This window comes from Haliaeetus albicilla, chromosome 3 (genome assembly GCF_947461875.1).
Source record: "Haliaeetus albicilla chromosome 3, bHalAlb1.1, whole genome shotgun sequence".
In the NCBI taxonomy this organism is placed as follows: Eukaryota; Metazoa; Chordata; class Aves; order Accipitriformes; family Accipitridae; genus Haliaeetus; species Haliaeetus albicilla.
The window spans coordinates 22614581-22635817 of NC_091485.1; the positions used below are offsets into that span (position 1 = coordinate 22614581).

Below are 21237 nucleotides of genomic sequence, written 5' to 3' on the forward strand. Positions count from 1 at the left end.
CTATACACAAATTGCTGTCATTGGGATACTAGTGGAATGTGTTTCTATTCTGATTCTATTTTAGTTTAATTTCAGAGACTCTGAACCAGTGTCAAAATTTAGTTCACCTTGGAAACAGTGTCATACTAAATAAAAAGACAGTAACAAAAAGCAAGCTGCAGCCTTTATCAATTTGACTTTTGAGGTTAAGGAATTCCCAGAAATAAACTTATCTTGTGTATAGAGGCTGTTCCTGTCCTCTTAGTGGTTATTTGGAAGAACTTCAATCCAAAATGTGATGCTTTAGTGAGGTGTGCATCCCATTTCCAAAGGATTTCACTTAAGAAAGTTTTCTAGCCTGTGGAAAATGAGACATCAGACTCTCTGATCAGGTTGGACTCTTGTGACTTTAAAAACATGAGTTTGTAATATTTGCAGGTTATTTTTGCTCTGAAAATTTGTACTTGCTTTTTCTGGCAGCTAGTGCCCAATAGTTAACTGTGGTCTGTGTAAAGGTGTTTCTTTGAACGAGCATCAAGAGAGTAAAATAACTTCGGAGTTTTCAACACATCGAACAAGCTGTTGTACTGATTGTACTTCAGTGTAGTCTGAGGCTAGTATCAAAGCACACTTAGCCATACATTTTTTCTGTCTTTTAGTATGCTTTTCAGTAGGAGTTTGATTGGAGCTGTTAACTGCATTTACAAGAAAAAATGTTTGTGCTTATTCTGGCTTGTACTTAACAAATTGTTCACATGAAAAAAGCAGAATAAAATAGGCTAGACCTTTAAGTGATGAGAAACAAAACTTGAAATAGTGAGATGACTCATAGAGCTCAAATATAGAGCACAGAGGAAAGCCATTTGTTTCTGTTAGTCTCAGTAAGTAGTACTGGAGAACTGAGAAGGGAAAAACATATATATCATTTTCCTTACCAGAGAAAGAAAATGGCTTGGAAATAAGTATTTTCAGTTTATATAATTTTAAAAATTCATATATTTAAATGTGCAGTGAGTTGCCATTGCAGTTTTGCCCACCACCCTTCGAATGCTGCTGGGGAAGCACTGTGTATACAGCTGGGTGGTTGGTCAAGTTTTCTCACTGTTCTCCTCTGCTTTTCCAGACAGAGGCAGCAGGACTTCATGGTGCTTATGTAGTGTGAGAAAAGGTTGTAGAAGGATGAGACTAGGGGAGAGGTGAGCTTGCAGAGAGTCAGTAGGTTTGCTGAGGTAATCACATGTAACTAGTCTTTGTATCTTTCTGTGAAAGAACTGACAAACTCTTCATGTGTTGTGCAGGGAGAGTAAAACATGTGAGATGGCACCACAAATGCAGCATTTTACAATCTAAATATTCTTTTTTTTGTGCTTTTTTCTTGCAAGGAGGAGACTATGGTACCATGTGAAAATTTTGCCACAGACCATTGATATAAATCCTCTCAATATTGCTGTGATTTTTAATGAATATGTAGCTGCTTGCCATGTTAATAATTTTATCTTGTTTCAGGCTAGTAGTTTTAACTGCTACACTCTGATTGTGTTTCAGAACAGTCAAGCATCAAAGATTGGAACTGACATCTGAATTAAAGAGTGAGCAAAAAATCTCTTCCCTCTTTAACTATTGAAACAAACTAAAATGGAAAACTGACTAAAGGAGGTGAGTCCTTTCTTCTTGCTCTGATCATTCTCCTTGATCTGTCTCTGCATCATTTTTATTCAAATTTCTCCAGATTTGCTTGTAAAAGGTAGGAAACCAAATGATTGCAAATTCTGAACTGCTTTAATGGAAATGAAGGTGTTCTGATAGCTTGCTATTTTAGCTTGGAAAATGATACATATGATAACCTATCTTTGTACTTACCTAGGTCTGCAGGCTGCAGGCAGTGTTAATATCAGGTGCCTCTGAGTGTTGTGAATGATTTTCATGAGTCTGACATGAACATAAAAATGTATCTCATAAACTTAAATATTGAGTAGAGCCCCATAGGGCTAGATGTGCCACAGCTGTAGAGTGAGTTTAGAGAGTATGAGAGGAAAGGATTGATTTGGCCTGGAGGAGTATAACGAAAGAGAGAGGTCAGAGCCAAAAATTAAGTACAGAAGACAGCATGGGGGTGTGGTTGCAGCATCTTGGAAGCAACATTCAAATGGCCTGGAGAAGCTCTGGTAGGGAAAGAACTTCCTCTTCCACGGTTTCCACAGGTTTTTTGGTTGGTTGGGTTGGGTTTTTTTTTTTACACTAAGAGTTGCAAAAAGCCAGGACCTTACTGACCTGATAGACATACTGAAGATAAGCTGACCTCTAGCAATTCTGGCCTCTTGAACACAAATTGAATAGCAGTGAAATGTCTACATATAATGAACTACAGGTTTCTCACAAAGCTAATCATACCAAGACAAATGAAAATCAACAGTTCCATATCCTGTTTCTTTATTACCACATGATAGACTTAACACATACATGCACTAGGAACAGGGAGACTATTTTTACTTTATATTTCTTTTAATAATGGTGGTCATGCTGCTTGTGATTTGATGTGATTTTAAAAGTAACTCTTAGAACTATGCTATATTCAACTGTTTACAGTTCAGTAACAAGCAATTTAATGACAATGTTAAATTAATATATTAATTAATTATATGATTGGTTATGGGTATATCAGGATTAGTTAGGTATGGTACTGTACTGCAACTTGTAAATTTCCGTGAGTGGAGCCTAAGTTTAAGATATTGAATGAAATGTTTTGCATCTCTGGAATATTCTTTGTATCACTCCAGAGTAATCTTTACTCATTGTTTTCCCATTACGTAAAAAATTTCAATGGGTATCTCACTTAAAAAATTTAGTTTCTTAGAATTAGAGATTTATCTAATCATCCAGCAGTAACAAATGCTTTGTATTTTAGTAAACTTACTATAAGAGGAGAAAATACTAATGCTGCTGCAACATTTCCATAACTATAAAACTGTATCCATGATGATTTATTATACATAATATATATGTGTGTATATATGATTCCATATGTTGCATATGTAGCATACATATATGTACTTATATATTACAAGTATATATTTCTAAGGTACATATACATTAGAAAAAGTGGTGTATTTTCTTTGCAGAATAGGACTTGGAACTAGCATGTATTTTGTGACAATATAAACTAATTAGGTCAGTTCAGCTACCTTTGCCTCAGTTTGGCGTTCTCTAAATGTCTAAAAATTCATTGAAATGGTGACATAATGTTTGCAATGATGTGATTTTCACAAGTAAAACTCAGTTTTTTAGCTTAGAAATCTGTTTTTGCAGTAATACTTTTACTTATATCAATTACCATGTGTTTTCATACACAAAAAATTCTATCCCCTCAGTTCCCTGTGGTTTGGGTAAAATGACTATATCCAGCATTCCCAGTATTCAGTTTCTTACAACTGTACTCAACTTTGACTGTTATATGCACCTGGATTTGGGCATGTGTCTTTTTGAAGGGTCAAAGAAGTTAAGAATGATGCAGTAAGAACTTTAATAAAGCCATGCAGTTACAGCTGCAAAAATTAGGAATGCCAAAATATATGTTGTCAGTTCACACACATCATGACAGATGCTTTCCAACAACAATCTAATGTACCATTTTTTGCCTATAGTTTTACTTGAAGTTCACCTGAGGATTGGTGGTTTCCTTTTCTGTGATTAAGACTTAAACTTGTGATTTAGTTCTATTATTAAATTTGATCCTTCTTATGACTTTTCGTAATATAGCAACTCTCTGGTTACTCATTAGAAGCAAAGGCACCATCACTTGGAGGGCAGAATAGAGACTTTCACCGAGTGTTGGTAGAAGAGGTGTAACAGGGAATTCTTTCCATATGGAGGATTGTATTGGACAATGCAAAAGGGAGGGATTTTCATTGTAAATACACTGGTTTGTTGTAGAATTAATTGATTACTCATAAAAATGGAAAGCTGAGGGGAATGCTGGGGGATACGGCAGCATGAACGTGACCAAAACACTGTTAGCACTACACAAAAAAATACCATTCATTTTAGAATAATGTGAATGGACAAAATGACAGAAACTAAGTACTCCCATGAAGATATAGATGCTTCTCAGAAGAAACACCAGTTTCTGTGCAGCTTCCTATCAGTTCATTGCCCTTCTGTAAAGGGGACTTTTCGCTTGGGGCAAAAGGAGGTGAGGTGGGGCATAAGAAGTCTCTTAACAAAGGAATACCAAAGAAAACATTATGTCACTGAAGAAGGTATTTTGGCTAGTGATACCTTTATTAGAAAGAACAGGGTGTGGTCCATTTATTTTCATAAGGAATATATCATCAATGTATGTTACTCTGTTGTGAATTTTGTTCAAGGGAGATGCACATGGAACTTAAATATGTCATTAAATCAAGACATGTTTATCAGCAGGGAGAAGATGATTAGGCTTTGAAAAAGTCAGATAAGGAGAATCTATGTGAAATGTGTTAGGGACACAGAATAAATTGAACTTTAATGAGACCTAACAAAAGAAATGTAATTAATCCTCTACAGGGAGAATGTATGAAAGACATTTAAATCTTAAAGTCTTCCTGACTTACTGGGACATAGGATAGCGGATGCTCTGTATGATCTAATTATGCAGCAGTCTCAGGCTCTTCAAAATATTGTTCCTTAGGGAAAAAGGACACAAGACATAGAGAACAAATTACCAGTTAAAAGATATGATGATCTTTGATGCAGTACAAGAGGAAATGTAAGGAATTTTACTAATAGTGCTGGTGTGAAGGTAACAGCTGTAATGAGAAAAATTAGAAGAATTGCCTCAGGCAAAGTACACTGAGAAGGCACAAAAGCTTATATGAGGCAAAGGTAGTGTAATCAAATATAAAGAAAAAACCAGCTTTCGTGTGCTAACTGCAAACCAATCATTACTTGTTTGCGGTTTTTTAAAGAAAAATTTAGACAAGACTTTTTATTATAGCTTGAATGGTAATTCCCTGATTGGATATACAAAGCCTATGAATCAGAGAAAAGAAACCTAAATGACAATGAGATAGACAGGTGAATTGCCTTGTCCGTTAGATAGAGCAGGAAATTTGAAATTAAAATACATTTTGTATATTCTACTTCCTTCTCTATTTATGGGAAAACCAAACATCAAATAAAAGCTAGGGATAACTCTTTTAAGCAACAGTGTGTAGGCAGCAAGAGAGACCTGATGATATGTAAAGAGCCAAATGCATTTTTGCATCCAGTGGCAAGTTAGAAGTCCAGGGAATAACCATAACATTTTGGGATGAGCTGGATGCTGAAATTACTCCTGGACACGCCTTAGATTTGAGTACTGTAGTGACAACAATAATGTAATAACTCTGAAAAATCATGGTCTGTGCAGGCATAAGGGAAAATGGAGTTATAGTATATTGGTGGAGAAAATATCAAAAAACTGCAGACAGAGAGGTGCTGAGATATAGAGTAAAATATTGTATCAAAAGTTCATTTCTACTGATAAATAAGGAAACAATCATTAATAACTAGAAACTATAGAGGCTTATCTTTGAGTAACAAAAAACTGTGATGAATTTGCTTACACAAGTTAAATATTTAACTGAGGAAAAAAAGAATAAAGAGGAAGGTTGATATTTGAAGTAGCTAAGGCCATCATTTTTTCTGTATAAATCTGAATAAAATTTCACTTCATCACACCTAGCAGAAATAGATAATGATTCCTCACAGCTATAATCATTTTTGTGTCAAAATTTTTCAGAAATGCACCTTTGATCTCCTGCCTTTTGACAGTTGGTGTCATCCAGATATTTATTGACTGAATCCTAGAAGAAGGTGTGCTCCTGCTTCCTATGCCATCTAGACTGATTTTGGGGTTGGGGTTGGGGTTTTTTTTGGAAGATAGGAAATTGGAGGAAATTGTCCCACAGCACCAGAAGGCTCTGTTTTCTATGGCTGACCTTAACTTCTGTAAAAATAAAGAGAGAAATTTTGTAACCTTCAGATTAATTATTTTATTACACTGTCTTTAAAGCATGATTACATTACATCTGCAGGATTTAATCAGAAAGTAGTAAAGAAATGTGCCTATTTATGCTTTTATATAAACTATGTCAAGGTACCAAACCAGAATATTTTATTTAATTTTAAAATAATTATTATTTATTTTAAATATTTTTTTTTATTTCATTTTATTTAAATAAGAAAGTAAATAGGTTGGTAAACTCAGAGGAGCAGGCTCAGGAAAAGAGAGAAAGTAACTTCAAGGCAGCGTTGCCTGCTTCCCGGCCCACCTCCCCTTGCCTTGATAAGTATGAGGTTGTACAAGGTAGGTAAGGAAGTGAGGCTAAATATTTAAGCGTCTAGTCCTTTATTATATATTACACCTTTTCTTCCTATTTTATGTTAATCCTATGGAATGCTAAATAGTCCTTTAATTTTAAAATGCCTTTCCTTGTGACTTTCTTTTCTTAGAGTGAAATTCACAGCCAAAATAGACCTGCTTCTGAGTGCATGACTGTTAAGTGGCAGCCATGAGGCCAAGAGACATAGTATTAGAGATAGGTAACACTCTTGTAAGGTCTTTCAAGCCTCAGAAGAGGTCGTCTCTAGCTCAGGAAATACCAGAATTGTTCAACCACTTTATGCTTTTCTGTACTCTTCTTTAGGCACCTCTTTCCACCGTTGTTTATGATAGTGGCTCAATGAGCCTTTGAATTCACCCAGCATGGCCATTTTTGTACGTGCACACTATTGGAAGTGGGTGCCTGTAAGAAGCTTGCATGGTGGGTCAGAAGTACTAACACCATTAACTCTGAGAAAAGGAGTATTTCTTGTATTCCTGTCATTCTCTTCCACTAAAAAATTTCAAATTCAGCCCAGTGGGAAATCCTATTTACTCCCATGGTATAAAATATCCCTGAAATAATTCACCTACCTTAGAAACAAACTGATCTATGGAACTGGCACCAGTTTTAGGCTGCTGATGCAGAGATAAATGTCTTTTTTAGGTTTGCATTGCACATCATAAGCAGACATAGACATAATGATAAATATCTCACCACCTCCTGATGGATTCATGGAATCAGGGGCTCAGTGTGTATCCTCACACTGGAAGGAGTATAGGAAGCACATCTGTCCTTATATGGTCTGTCTTTATATTTTTATATGATTATAACAACTAAAGCAATAACATCATAAAAAATCTGATTCAGTTAATCTTTATAGTTCGGTGTTGCAGGGATGGAACCTGCACTGTACAAAATAAAAAAATAAATTTGTCCTTACTGAATAGTGAAAGTCTGGCCAAGATATATTAGTAACCTCTTCCAACTCACTGGGTAATACAAAATTATGTTCTTCTGAAAGCCTTATTTTATGTGAAACTCTCTCTGCAATATGTTTATTATTTTAAACTGTTTCTGCAATCTGTTTGATTTCTATTGTATAGTTTCTACTTATCCTTTGTTTTGTTGCCCTTTCCTGCCAGCTCTTTTAGCTTCTTTCTACATGCTGCAGGCACAGTTTAAAAAGCTGGCTAATAATTTGGGGAAGGGGCAGGACAGTAGTGGGTCACAGTAGGGACATGGCAAAGAATTCTGGTATTCAGAACACGAATCCTCAACAGAGACCACAGTCATGGTTGGATGCAGTGACTATGTTCTCAAGACCAAAGAAAAAAAACCAAGGAAAATGGTTTAACAAAGTGTCATTCATCAAGAACAAAATGTATAATCATGTATATCACTGAAGCTTTCTGAATTGCCTTTGCTTTTAAAGCATGAATTTATCTGAGCACACTGATGAAGCTTAAGTAGGCTAGAAATTTCCTGCAAACACTCATCTTACTGTTTTTATTTTAAAAATAGGAAGAAATATTTCAGTGTGTTATGAAATCAGGACAATGAAATAAATTGTACCTCAGTTTTATGAGCTGGCTAGGAAGTTCTTTCAACAACTAAAATTCAGATCTTGCACATCCTGGAAATCAGGACAATTTCAGGGAGTGGAAGAAAATATAAAATCATCAAAAGTAAAGTCTGGAAATCATTCAAAAATTGGTGAAGTGATAGATACTGAGGAGGATGAGTTGCTTAGATATTTTGGGTGAGTTTGTATGTAAAGCATCATTCTCTATGTCCTATATTGATATAAATATAGACAAATATTATGGTTAACAATTAGGCAGTACAAGAATGAAGGAGTACAGAATGGGGATGTGATCCCATATATCAAAATTCTGAAAAGGTTTTTGAGGGTGTGGTATGTTACCAGCTGTAACAGGATTCTGCAAGTGGCAGGTTAATGCACTACTGTCCTGGTTTCAGCTGGGATGTAGTTAACTGTCTTCCTAGTAGCTGGTACAGTGCTATGTTTTGAGTTTAGTATGTGAAGAATGTTGATAACACTGATGTTTTCAGTTGTTGCTCAGTAGTGTTTAGACTATAGTCAAGGATTTTTCAGCTTCTCATGCCCAGCCAGGGCACCTGACCCAAACTGGCCAACAGGGTATTCCATACCATGTGACGTCCCATCTAGTTTAGGAACTGGGAAGTGGGGGGCAGGGATTCGCCGCTCGGGGACTGGCTGGGTGTCGGTCGGCAGGTGGTGAGCAATTGCCCTGCGCATCATTTGTACATTCCAATCCTTTTATTACTACTGTTGTCATTTTATTAGTGTTATCATTATCATTATTAGTTTCTTCTTTTCTGTTCTATTAAATCGTTCTTATCTCAACCCACGAGTTTTACTTCTTTTCCTGATTTTCTCCCCCATCCCACTGGATTGGGGGGGAGTGAGTGAGCGGCTGCGTGGTGCTTAGTTGCTGGCTGGGGTTAAACCACGACAACTACTTAGGCTTACAAGTACAAGAGGGTCACCTTTCTATTCCAAATATGAGCGCTCCAGGACATACTTCATTAGGGTACTCATATTTGGAAAAGTTGAAAACTGGAGAGACTTTAGGAGAAGCTACAAGACAGGGTCAAATGAGACTAAAAATAATGGCTGGTTTGGTTCAGTATTTGAGGGGCGAGTCAGAAAATTATTTTCTCACTGTGGAAGGCAACAAAATACTGAACTTCTGAGACTCACAAGTGATGACAAAAAAGATCAATTACATGGAAGTTAAATCTAGAAATGGAAGCAAAGTGCATATTTTTACACAGACGTAAATAGACATTGGAACAACTTACCAAGAAGTGTTGTGGATTCTTGTAACTTAAAAGATTTCATTTGGAATTAAAGCTAGGATTGCTGAAGCAATTTAGGGAATTAGATGTTCAAACATCCTTGAAATGTACTCATTACATTCACCAAGATCTCTTGGGTTCCTCTAGAAAATCAGCAAAGCTAAAAGCAGTATGCTACTTTTGATTCACAAATGGCGCTTGATTGAAGGCGCTGTGGAGTAGTATGAGATGGTGTCTGATATTACACAGCAGGTTAGACTGTATTGTCCCAGTGGCCTCTTTTGTTCACAAAGTCAGTATGTTTAGTTATTTGTACATGAGAATAGCTAAAAAATATCCTGACCTAATAGGATCTGCTTGAGCTTGCTGTTAAAGTATTTAGACTCCATCTGTTTAATAAGGTGACTGTGATTCACTCCTGTTACAGTAGTAGGATGCTATTTCACTTCCATTCTGCTGCTGCTGGTAGGGAAAAGACTGAAAGACCAGGCTGGTGTACATAGATGGCATGGAGCAGCTGAGCAACAGCTTTGTTTCTGTTAGGCTTTCAGCAGCTGATTTGATTGCCAAAGCAGAAATGGTCAGTCATGTTTCAGGACCTCCTTCTGTGATCTAAGTGTGTAGACCAGAGGAGGCCCTGAAATATGACTAGATAGAGACATTAGCTAAGCATTTCTTGGTTTTCTGTAATGTTGTCTATATAAAGAATTCACTTCAGACCATTGTCTCTCACCAGGAAAACTTTGATCTTAAATGAGTGAGTCTGGTTGGCTCAATTTTTACCTCTGTGAGAGTTACATTGAGTTAGAGGCTACACAGACATATTGAACACCCAGTTACGCACCAGTACAAGCAGTAATTTTGCTGTCACTGGACACTGCAGCCCTTACTGCAGAAATGATCTATTTTCTTTCTTTTTTATGTTTCACTGCCTAGGGTCTGCATAGCTAAAAGCCACCCATCCTGTAAACCATATCTGTAATCAGTACAAGTACTATTTGCAAGCCAATTTCCTAGTATTACTTTTCAGAGATAGGCATCTGAGATAGGATGCTCATGGAGAGCAAAGTAAAGCTCACCTATGGGTGAGAAAGATCACTGTGTCCCTTGAATCAGAGCTGGATTCTGTCCTAAGTTTTGTTCACTTACAAAGCTGAGTTTTGTGAGGCTCTAGAAATCCAAATTCTGCCTGATAAATACTAAGTATAAAGCAGTAACCTAGAACATTGAGGTTTTAGGGTTTTTTTATTGAATTTTTTTTTTTTCTTTTTTGCAAGAAAGCACAAATTAACAACATGGAAAAATTAATGTGGAAAATGAATAGTCTGCTTGTGGTTATTAATACTTAATGAAATTATAACTTGTGTGTCTCACTCAACAGTTTTTTTTAAACTTACTTTTTGTTGCATAAGGAAACAGGCTTATGTCAGCCCAGTGTAAAAAAACCTCAGGGTATAAATGGTTATAATTTGTATAAAAGTGAATTGAATTGGATATAAAGTACAAAGAGAAATAAGTGCTTATGCAGTGGTTGTTGTATCATAGATATTTTGGAAATCTGTTTATCCAAGACATCAGTGTGACAACAAGGTTATAATATTAGGTTGTTGGGGCTGTATCAGTATATAAAAGCTATTTGTCATCTTTATGAACTATATATCATTATTAGAATAAAAATTGTCCTAATGAGATTGCTGCATTTCTCATCGTTATCATGTAGATCTTCCATGTGGTCTATCAAGTCCAACAAGGAGATGAAGCAATATATATTTCAGACAAATTATTGATGACAACCGCTGTGTGATTTCTTTGTGCAGCTTATAAAGGTTCAAACGAAAAAGCAGCTACTGTAATGTGCAGCACTGGAAAAAGAATTAAGTGTAAGCCAATTTTAAAATATACTACATTTCGAGATCAAGACATTGCAGCTGGGTACTTGAGTTGAAGGTGCCCAGTGTCCAAGCAGTTGATTGTTTTATGTTAGTGACTGAGAACATGAAAATGCAGATGTTAGCAGTTTCGGATTTTTGGTTTCTGTAAGTGAGCAAGTAATAATGTAATGTAAGTGAGCCAAAAAGTAATATACATCCTTGTTCACTTCAATGGCTTTATAATGCAGCTATTCAAATGATATACTCTAATTTGCTCCCACCCCTCAGAGAAGTGTCATGCCTTCCTGTAAGGCTCTTGTGATTTTAGCTTCAAAGCACTGCATGAAGATGCCCTCTGGTCTGGAGTATGCACTGCTTCCTGATGGATAGACCCTGTTAAAATTAGGTTTGAACACACTAAAAATTGAGTTGTGCTGCCTTATGATGAACTAAGTTCACTTCTTGATTTGGCTAAATAAGTCTGAGAAATGCTTGCACAGAATAAGCCATGTAATTATTATATCGCATTTCTTTATGTTACATTATACATGTGTATTTGTGCATATATTTATGTCCAGTTTCCTAACGCATTTTGTAAAAATAACTAACAAATAAATGTAATTTTTTTCTTTCTTTCTATCCAATTTGAAAATGTAACTCAGAAAGTGTGTTCAAGGAGATGAGGCAACCTAGCAGTCCCAGGAGGTACAAATTGGACTGATTAGGTCAAAACATATTTTCTTTAACATGTGATGCGGAATCTGGCCAAAAGCAAAATAATACTAGCCAGGACTGAAGGCAGTCAGTATGACATCAAGAAAGAAATAACACCACTGGGTTGAAATATGATTTTAAGTAACTATAGAGCTTCTTAGATTTAAGATAGGAGCAATCCAATACAAGAAGAGATACATCTAAGCAACTTTGTAGGAGATGTAGCTATTTTGATTCACCAGAAATAAGTGAGCTATGATATAAAAACCAGCACCTCCATGCAGATGCTATTGAACCATTGTAGGATCATTCTTTTTTCAGTGGAAATTTGTAACAAGGATGAACTTTGTCCTGCAGCAAGATTTCTGATCTGGCTTTGACTCTTTCATACTTGGTGACACCAGTTAGATTTCTTAAAGTATCATGACAAGACTTAGTGTCTTAGAGCAACAATAAGCAGAGAAGCACATGCTGTGGGGAAAGCATGACAGAACCAGATATAACACAGCATAGTTTTAGAAATTACCTTATTTAACAGAGCGTCTGGTTTAGGGTTAGACAAATTAATACCTTGAGACTGTTTGGGTGATGAAATGATCTCTTGTTGAAATATCAATAACCTGAGTATCTGAGAAAATAGAAAATAATTGCTGCATCCTGATATCCTTCTACTACAAGAATTTATTCATCCTGCACTGCCTGACTATTGTAGCCTTCAACAACATGGTGGGTTTTTTATTTTCAATTACTAATCTTTAATGCACATGGTATTATGGTAAGATTGTGTGCTTGTAGCATGTCTTCTCTGAGTAATTGGTTAGCTGTCAGGGAACAAGAAAAAAAAACCAATAATACCCATACTTTTTACCTCTTAAATTCTAAATCAAATGTTTCCTATATCAAGTAGCTTTCATTATATGTGCAGCTCTGTATGGCTATTTTATTTTGATTGTATTTATTTTCTCAGTGGTTTCGTCATATTTAAACAAATTAATCATAATGAACTAAAAGAAAACCTTTTTCTTCCTCTTTCTACAATGTTAGATGGATTACTTTCTGAAACACATACCTGGCATAAATTGAATTATCTCATTTCATCTTAGATTAGGTGCTTGATTTGTAATTAAAATCCAAATGGTAAAACAATTTAAGAATGACGAATGCAGTTTATTGAATTGGTAGCTCACTACTTTCCTGTATTACAGCTGTTCTGTCTCCAATGCAGCTCCATTTGATTTACTAATTATATGCAAAATATCATTAGGTTGTGGTTCTTCATAACAATTTTGATACTTTATCAGATATCGTTCTTGGTTTGAATGATTGAAAAGGATGGGTGGAATAATTTGTACTGTTATAGTTACTGATAATTTGTGCTGCCACACAGCCTATCTTGAGAAATGAAAACCTATTTATTTTCTATGAGGAAATCTTGAATAAATTAAATGCTTTGCTTTTTACAGAGATGTGATATAGTGTTCTTTTTTAACTTTACGAAATGAAATACCATCCATAGAGGAGTTGGACCTCTGTACAAAAGGAGGAAAAAATTTTTACTTTGAAATATTACTAGTTTTGGTTATCCTTCCAAATGCATAATATTAACTTAGTGTCTTATTCATAGCTAGAGCAGTAATAAAACAAGGGAAGATGTATGAGGCATGAATGCTTTGTTGTCTTCTTTCAGGAAAACAGAGTACAAATTTGTAGCATATTTTTCAAACTTGAATTATTTATATATCAAATATTACTCTGTAAAATCCTGATTAAACTTATATGAATTCTCTTAATCCCTTCAACAGTTTGCCCTGCAGTTTTTAGTAATCCTCCTGACCCCGCAAAAGTCTGTGAAGCTGGGACTTTCATTTCCCAGTCTGAATAAATATTATTTAGATCCCCAAATCTTTTTAGGTATATTGATATATATTTCTTTTTTTAATCATGAAAAAAAGCTACCTCTTTATAGCTAGGAAAAGAAGGCATTATTTTTGTGCAGAACCTATTTAATCTGTTAATCATACTTTCCTGTTCTGGTCATCATCATAGTACCTGATATCCTGACACACATTAAGCAGTTAGTTTTCTCCATATTCCTCTAGTATGAAGAGTGATCGGAGGGTCCTGAAAGTGGGGGGATCTCCAGGAGGAGATGTACTGTTTATGGCAATTTTAGAGGGCAGGTAGGTGTCTCAGGAAGGCAGTTTTGTGGACAACAGAGCTGGTGCTTGAGTGATCAGTGTCTGCTATCAGGGAAGATGAGAGTCCATGGTGTTTGAAACACCTCTGGGAAATGGACTTGGATTTGCACTAGTTACTCTCCAGGGCACAGGGAAGACCTAGTGGGCTACTAACAGCCTTTGATGCCACTGATGCCATTAAATCCAGGTGTTTGACAAGACCCAGCTAATATAGTGTTTCTGCTATGGCTGATTCCTGTTGGCATGAGTGTCTCCCGTGCTGTTACTGTGGGCTCACAGCTGAGGAAGTCTTTTATTTGATAAAGCCAAAGAGAGCTTGTTCTACAGTGAGTGGGATTCTCCAGGAAGTAAATCTGTTGCTGACCACCATTAATTCTCATCTGCCATCATCACTTAACCCACAAATATCTTGTGTCAATGCTAATGTTGTAATTTTTGTTTTCAACTTTAATAGCTGAAATTCTGCTTGAGGGTGTAATATAAAGGCTGGCAGAGGTGTGTACTCACTGGGAAGGTTGTTAGCTCAGAAGCTATTATCCATTGGTCAGCCAAGGATCAGCTATTTATCTAAGCATGAATGAGTGTTAAATTGGGCTAGAAAAACCAGCAATGTAATTGATGAATGTTATTTCTTAGCATAGCATCATGTTATTTATTTTGCAATTTAAATTATGTACAGCTACCCAGAGATTGTAGTTGATGGGACTATAATAATCACATCTATAAATAAACATTTTTCTTCAATGCATATCATGTTTAGCTTTTCCTATAAATGAATTTTTTTTTGTTAAAACATGATGATATTTCCTATTGCACCAATTCTGAAATGACCATTTAATATCAGTCACAAGTTTATTTTGCTGCATTATGGATGCTCTTTAATAAGTTTCATATTTTACTTTTCATTCTCAGTTCTCATGCTCAAATGCTTCCCACAAGTGGCATTAGTCAGGGTGCTATGGAAGAGTACATCTCACCTGAGGTGACCAGTCCGAAGTTACTGGTTTAGTCTAAGATAGTTGTCTAGGGTCTGTCTTTAGGCGGTTGAAATAGCACCAACTAAGAATGTTTTTGACCAAATCCCTAAATGATGAGGACAGATTACACCCTCCACCCACCCCACCCAGCTCCAGATGTGCTTCTCTCTCTCCAGCACTAGAGGAACCACTGGCAAAGAGCTGAGACTAGGCAACTGATTTTTCAAAAGATTAATCCCACTGGAAGTCTTTTAAATCACTGTTATTTAATAGCAGACCTTTTTTTGCAGAGCAGCTGAAAGGAGAACGTTTGGTTAAGCCCAGAATTTACTTCTGGTTGTGTGTGGCTTTCCAATATGAGTTACAATATATAATTTTGTCATCCACATATTCCTGAATGAATAAAGAAATACAACAGCACAAGAAACCACCTGAAAGTGGTCCTGCTTAGTAAAAGAAACCTGTCTTTCATTCCCTTTGATTGTTCTCAAAACACAAGCTAAAAAAACCCAATCAGATCTGCAGCATCTATATTTTATACACTGGATGTTCTTTATAATAGAAACTTTATTAACAGTGTATTAATTTTTTTCAACAGGCAGTCATATTTCTCAAAAAATTTTTAGTCCATGTGAAGTACTAGAAGGCTTGCACTTCAGTATCTGATGTACATTTGTGAACCCTGGTTTGTGACATTAAATGCCAACATCTAGAAAATATTCTTGAAATGTTTTCTTTCTCCTCCATGTGGTTTAAGCAACAGGGGTTTTCTCCAATGAGCTATCTCCCCAGTGTGTTTTTTCTGCTTTTGAGAACAAGAAAGTGTTTGGTAGGCATTTTATTTATGTACTTTCCCCTTGGCCTGAAAGCCTCAAAAATATTTACCTGTTCTGCATTCTTTCTCCTTTCCATCCTCCTGCCTTTTCCAGAGTTAAGGAGTATGGACTAAGTACTACCAGTCACCCCAGCCCAGCCCTTCCCATTTGCAGGAGAGCTTTCTGGAACTGCTTGTGTCTAGCAGCAAACGCTTTTTTCTACTTGCTTTTCACTTCATCCCAGTAGGGATGATTCTTCCCCTAGAAAAGGATTCTCTAGGTTATGAAATTTATCCTGTAGCCAGACCTAACAGCAAGAAAGTCGCCTGACCTCAATTATAGGGACAGGAGAAATGGGTTTGCCAAAGACCAGATCATTTGCCATCGCTTCAGTCTGTTATGTAACAGAGTTCAGGGTTGCCTTTTTATGCAAGAAAACAGATTTTAAATGGAAACCCACGTTTCCTGTTTAGCAAGAGGAAGTCTAGTTATAATAGAGGAATAGCTGGACTTCAGGGGGGTGGGGGGAGAAATCCCAGGTATTTTTTAAATACCCTTCTTCATAAAATACAACTTACTGTACAGAAGTACAAGTCCAGCAGTTTTCAGAAGTGTAACGAACTGTTTCTTAACCCAAAATATTAGAAGCTACAAGGCAGGGTATGCTCTTATGGTTGTCTGTAATCATCCCTCTTTTAATTATTAAAATGAAATAATTCATACTTTCCCCTTTTACCTTACTGATATGTAATCTCAGACTGAAAAACTATTATATGCATTTTTCATACTATTTGTGTAACTAACTGTGAGTTTGCAGACCACTTTAATTTCCACTAGAAAATATTACTACCAAATACATGATGTATGATTTGTTCTGAAAACTGCGTAACTTGACAGAATACATTATTCAAATTACAGCTGAAGTGGGACATAAGTGCTTCATAGAATCATAGAATTGTTTCGGTTGGAAAAGACCTTTAAGATCATCGAGTCCAACCATCAACCCAACACCACCATGCCCACTAAACCATGTCCTGAAGTGCCACATCTATGTGTTTTTTGAACACCTCCAGGGATGGTGACTCAACCACTTCCCTGGGCAGCCTGTTCCAATGCCTGACAACCCTTTCAGTAAAGAAATTTTTTCTAATATCCAATCAAAACCTCCCCTGGTGCAACTTGAGGCCATTTCCTCTCGTCCTATCACTAATTACTTGATAGAAGAGACCAGCACCCACCTCACTACAACATCCTTTCAGGTAGTTGTAGAGAGCGATAAGGTCTCCCCTCAGCCTCCTTTCCTCCAGACTAAACAACCCCAGGTCCCTCAGCCACTCCTCATAAGACTTGTGCTCCAGGCCCCTCACCAGTTTTGTTGCCCTTCTCTGGACACGCTACAGAACCTTAATGTCTTTCCTGTAGTGAGGAGCCCAAAAACGAACACAGTACTCAAGGTGCGGCCCCACCAGTGCCGAGTACAGGGGAACGATCACTCGCCTGCTCCTGCAGGCCACGCTATTTCTGATGCAGGCCAGGATGCCGTTGGCCTTCTTGACCACCTGGGCATGCTGCTGGCTCATATTCAGCTGGCGGTCAACCAGCACCCCCAGGTCTTTTTCTGCCGGGCAGCTTTCCAGCCACTCTTCCCCAAGCCTGTAGCGCTGCATGGGATTGCTGTGACCCAAGTGCAGGATCTGGCACTTGGCCTTGTTGAACCTCATAGAGTTGGCCTCGGCCCATTGATCCAGCCCGTCCAGATCCCTCTGTAGAGCCTTCCTACCCTTGAGCAGATCAACCCTCCCTCCCAACTTGGTGTCATTGGCAAACTTACTGAGGGTGCATTTGATCCCCTCATCCAGATCACTGATAAAGATATTACAGAGAACTGGAACTTCATAGGCCTTGGGATGGATCTGCAGGGTGCTGGGGAGGAGGCTGTGGTAGGGTGTGAAGTTCGCTCTGCTTGCACTTAGAAAATTCTTTTTTTTCTGGACTTTCATACTAGAAAAACTGAGGCATGCACATGTTCATGCAAGGTGTTATACCATTGTCATGGAGAAATTTACCTCTGTCTTGGAAAATACATTCTGTAGATTTAGGATTTCATTATTAGTATTTTTATACTGGGATTTTTCTTATTGGTGCTTTTTCTGTTTCCATTATAGAGTAAAACCTATGTGATAATATACCAAAGCTGTCATGCATTATTACACAATACAGAACAACTTATAATTTGGGCCTAGAACCAGGACACCACAGCAGTTTGTGCCCACGCTTAATAACTACTATAATTCTTGACCAACCATCCCAAACTAATCATTTGCACGTAGGTAAAGGCATCCTACTTTTTCATTTTTAACTTGTTATTTCTTTTGTTTGTATCCATTTTTGAAGAACAACTCAAGTGCAGATTATTTTTGTGAACTCCTAATTGGCAGAAAGGCAAGGAAAAAGGATTTACAGATATTATATAATGTGTACTTGTAATGTATACAAGTATATTATGTATAGTGTTCTATTTATGTTGTAGTGCCTAATCCTTTCTAATCCATTCTCTCCTTCCTATTTTCAATATTATCGGAGTTTGGATACCAAATGTCACACTTCTGCAACATGCAGCCAGGCAACATGCCTGCCACTATATTTAGCCCTTCCACAAGTCCCAAGTTAAATGCATACTTATAGAATGTTTTTATAAAAGACAAAAAAAATTTCAAGTAAAAATAATTACTGGATAACTACAGTGAATAAACTGAATGCAGAGTAAGAGTCATGCAGACCCTTTTAATACTGGCTTTCTATCAGATTAGGGATTAAAGATATGACATTTATTGTTTGGCTGCTCCATTTCCAGTGAAGATAAGAATCTGCTTTTAACTGTTTCATGCAATTTATGATACTCTTTGCTGGTCTTTATGAAATTAATTGGGCAGCTTGATAACATTTACTTGCAGGGTAAAGCCTTCTAACAATTGTAATTCTAAGTAAATTGCTATTGTTTTGTCACTGTTCTTCAATTCACAAATACTTTCAAGGTTATTTTATAATAACTATTTTACTTTGGGGGGAGATGTTTTGTAGACTTTGTATCAAGAATACATTCTTGAATGCATACAGTCTTCATACATTGCATATTTCTGAGAAAATCTTTCAGTCGAAGTATCAGCTGTAATTCCTCGAGTTCTACCACTGTTCACTGACTTTTATTTTGCTTCTTAAATTGGTTTCTCTACAGTGGTTCTACCTAAAGGGACTATTAAAATTCAGAGTCACTGAATCATGCAGAGCAAGAATGTTTGTGCATGTGTCATGCAAGTTAATAAGCAAAAAAGTTTATACGAGCAGACTGTCTTGTTTTATACAGATGTGATCAGAGAGATTTTTCAAAGCACAGCTACTTTGTTTCCACATCACAGTAGAACTTATGTTGTGATTAATGAATTATGAAAATATTAGATAATAACTTCTAAGATGGGTAATTACTAATTAGTAATGTTACCCTGCAACTTCAAATTACTATGCATAGAACACAATCTGGAACACACAGACAGTAAAAATAGAGTTGGGGGAGTGATACCACGCTGCCGTAGACTGAGAACTGGGAAAGCTAAAAAAGAAAGAAAACTTCTTGCCTCATTAACAATTTGTTTTACAACTTTTTGTCCTCAGTAGGCACTCAACTTCCATTTTTAAAGAAGTGCCTTGTTTAACAAGATTGATAGGTGGATCATACTAACATATGGACAGAACAAATTGGTTTGAGTCAGTAAGTGTGTGAGGATGAAATAAGAAAGGTTACTTTAAATGTTCATGTTAATACAACTTAGGTGGCAATTATTCAATAGAGTGCTTATTCCTTGCTAACGCATCTTTGCGAACTGAAAACAGATTGGGAGAGCCCATTTCCTAAAGAAAATCAGAGGTCTTAGGATCCTAATATCTGGAATAATGAGAAAACAACCCTAGATCTTCATGTAAAGGGAGAATGGTGGGATCATAGCAAATGTAATGTGGTCTGAACATTGATTGACACAAGCCCTTGTCAGGAGCATTTATTAAAATAGTCGGTCTCCATGGTTTAGTACTTCATTGCCACTGGATGAAGCAAATTTGTTCTTAAGTACCAATCCCTCCTTCTTGGGCATTATAAAAGCCCTGTGCTGCCATTCTGCTAAGGCATGAATGTCATTCCATGTCAGTACATTTTTTCTATACTTGGATGCCTTAACATCAAAGAGTAGGTGAAGGCCATGATAAATTTAGTGTGTCTTTGATATTTCTCAGGCGGAAAATAAGTGTGTGTCAGAAAGAAGGAACAGAGGCACTAAATGTGTAAGAAATCCTGGGCATCGTAGAAATCTTAACGTTTTCACATTGTTTCTTAAAAGGATCCCTGTGACAGGAGGGTACATGAATCCCACAGTGCAAATATTCAATTTGTTTCTGACTGAGAGCTAGAAAGGTAAGGAAGAAAATGAAAGAAATAGTTATAGAATTTATGATAATTAAATGTATTTTTCTCATGTGAGAGTCACATAAAATTAGTGTACTTGTAGATGTCATCTGCATTAACTTCCAGGCTTGATCTTTAAATCTATGAATTTCAAGGAGTCTGCCCCAGTAAAAAACCCCAACATTTTCTCACAGAAATACATAAAAAAACCTTTGGTTTAAATATTAAGCACGCAGTAACATGATTGAAGAATAACGCAAATAGGGAATTTGCATCTTTTCTATTTGAAAAAGACTGATACAACAGCAGCAGTATGAATCCATAGATTTTATTATTATTTAATAGTTATATTTCTAGTCAGGACCTTAAATTGGAACACTGAGGATAGTCAGCTTGTTGCCCAGCTATTGGGAAGTCTTACATCCTATATGCAAAAGACATTAAGGTTCTGTAGCATGTCCAGAGAAGGGCAACAAAACTGGTGAGGGGCCTGGAGCACAAGTCTTATGAGGAGTGGCTGAGGGACCTGGGGTTGTTTAGTCTGGAGGAAAGGAGGCTGAGGGGAGACCTTATCGCTCTCTACAACTACCTGAAAGGATGTTGTAGTGAGGTGGGTGCTGGTCTCTTCTATCAAGTAATTAGTGATAGGACGAGAGGAAATGGCCTCAAGTTGCACCAGGGAGGTTTTGATTGGATATTAGAAAAAATTTCTTTACTGAAAGGGTTGTCAGGCATTGGAACAGGCTGCCCAGGGAAGTGGTTGAGTCACCATCCCTGGAGGTGTTCAAAAAACACATAGATGTGGCACTTCAGGACATGGTTTAGTGGGCATGGTGGTGTTGGGTTGATGGTTGGACTCGATGATCTTAAAGGTCTTTTCCAACCGAAACAATTCTATGAATCTATAATTTTGGAAACTGTTCCAAAAAGTAACTCATCTCATATGCAAGTGGGAATCTACATTAACAGTGTAGGGGGAGCAACATATCAGAGCAGAACCCTTATTCTATCTTTATTAACATAAAATTTTCTTTATCTGTAT

The 21237-nt window shown here is 36.8% G+C and overlaps 1 protein-coding gene across 5 annotated transcripts in view; it reads left to right on the top strand.

Annotated features, from left to right (window-relative positions):
• DLGAP1 (DLG associated protein 1) overlaps positions 1 to 21237 on the top strand; it is a 440736-nt gene that overhangs the window by 160467 nt on the left and 259032 nt on the right. For 4 of the 5 annotated variants that reach the window (XM_069779082.1, XM_069779083.1, XM_069779084.1 and 1 more), the window contains one exon: positions 1525 to 1635. The gene's annotated coding sequence lies outside the window, so the exon portion shown is untranslated. Of the gene's footprint in view, positions 1 to 1524; positions 1636 to 12192; positions 12479 to 21237 lie in introns of those variants that run through there. The other variant, XM_069779086.1, reaches the window with a different exon arrangement.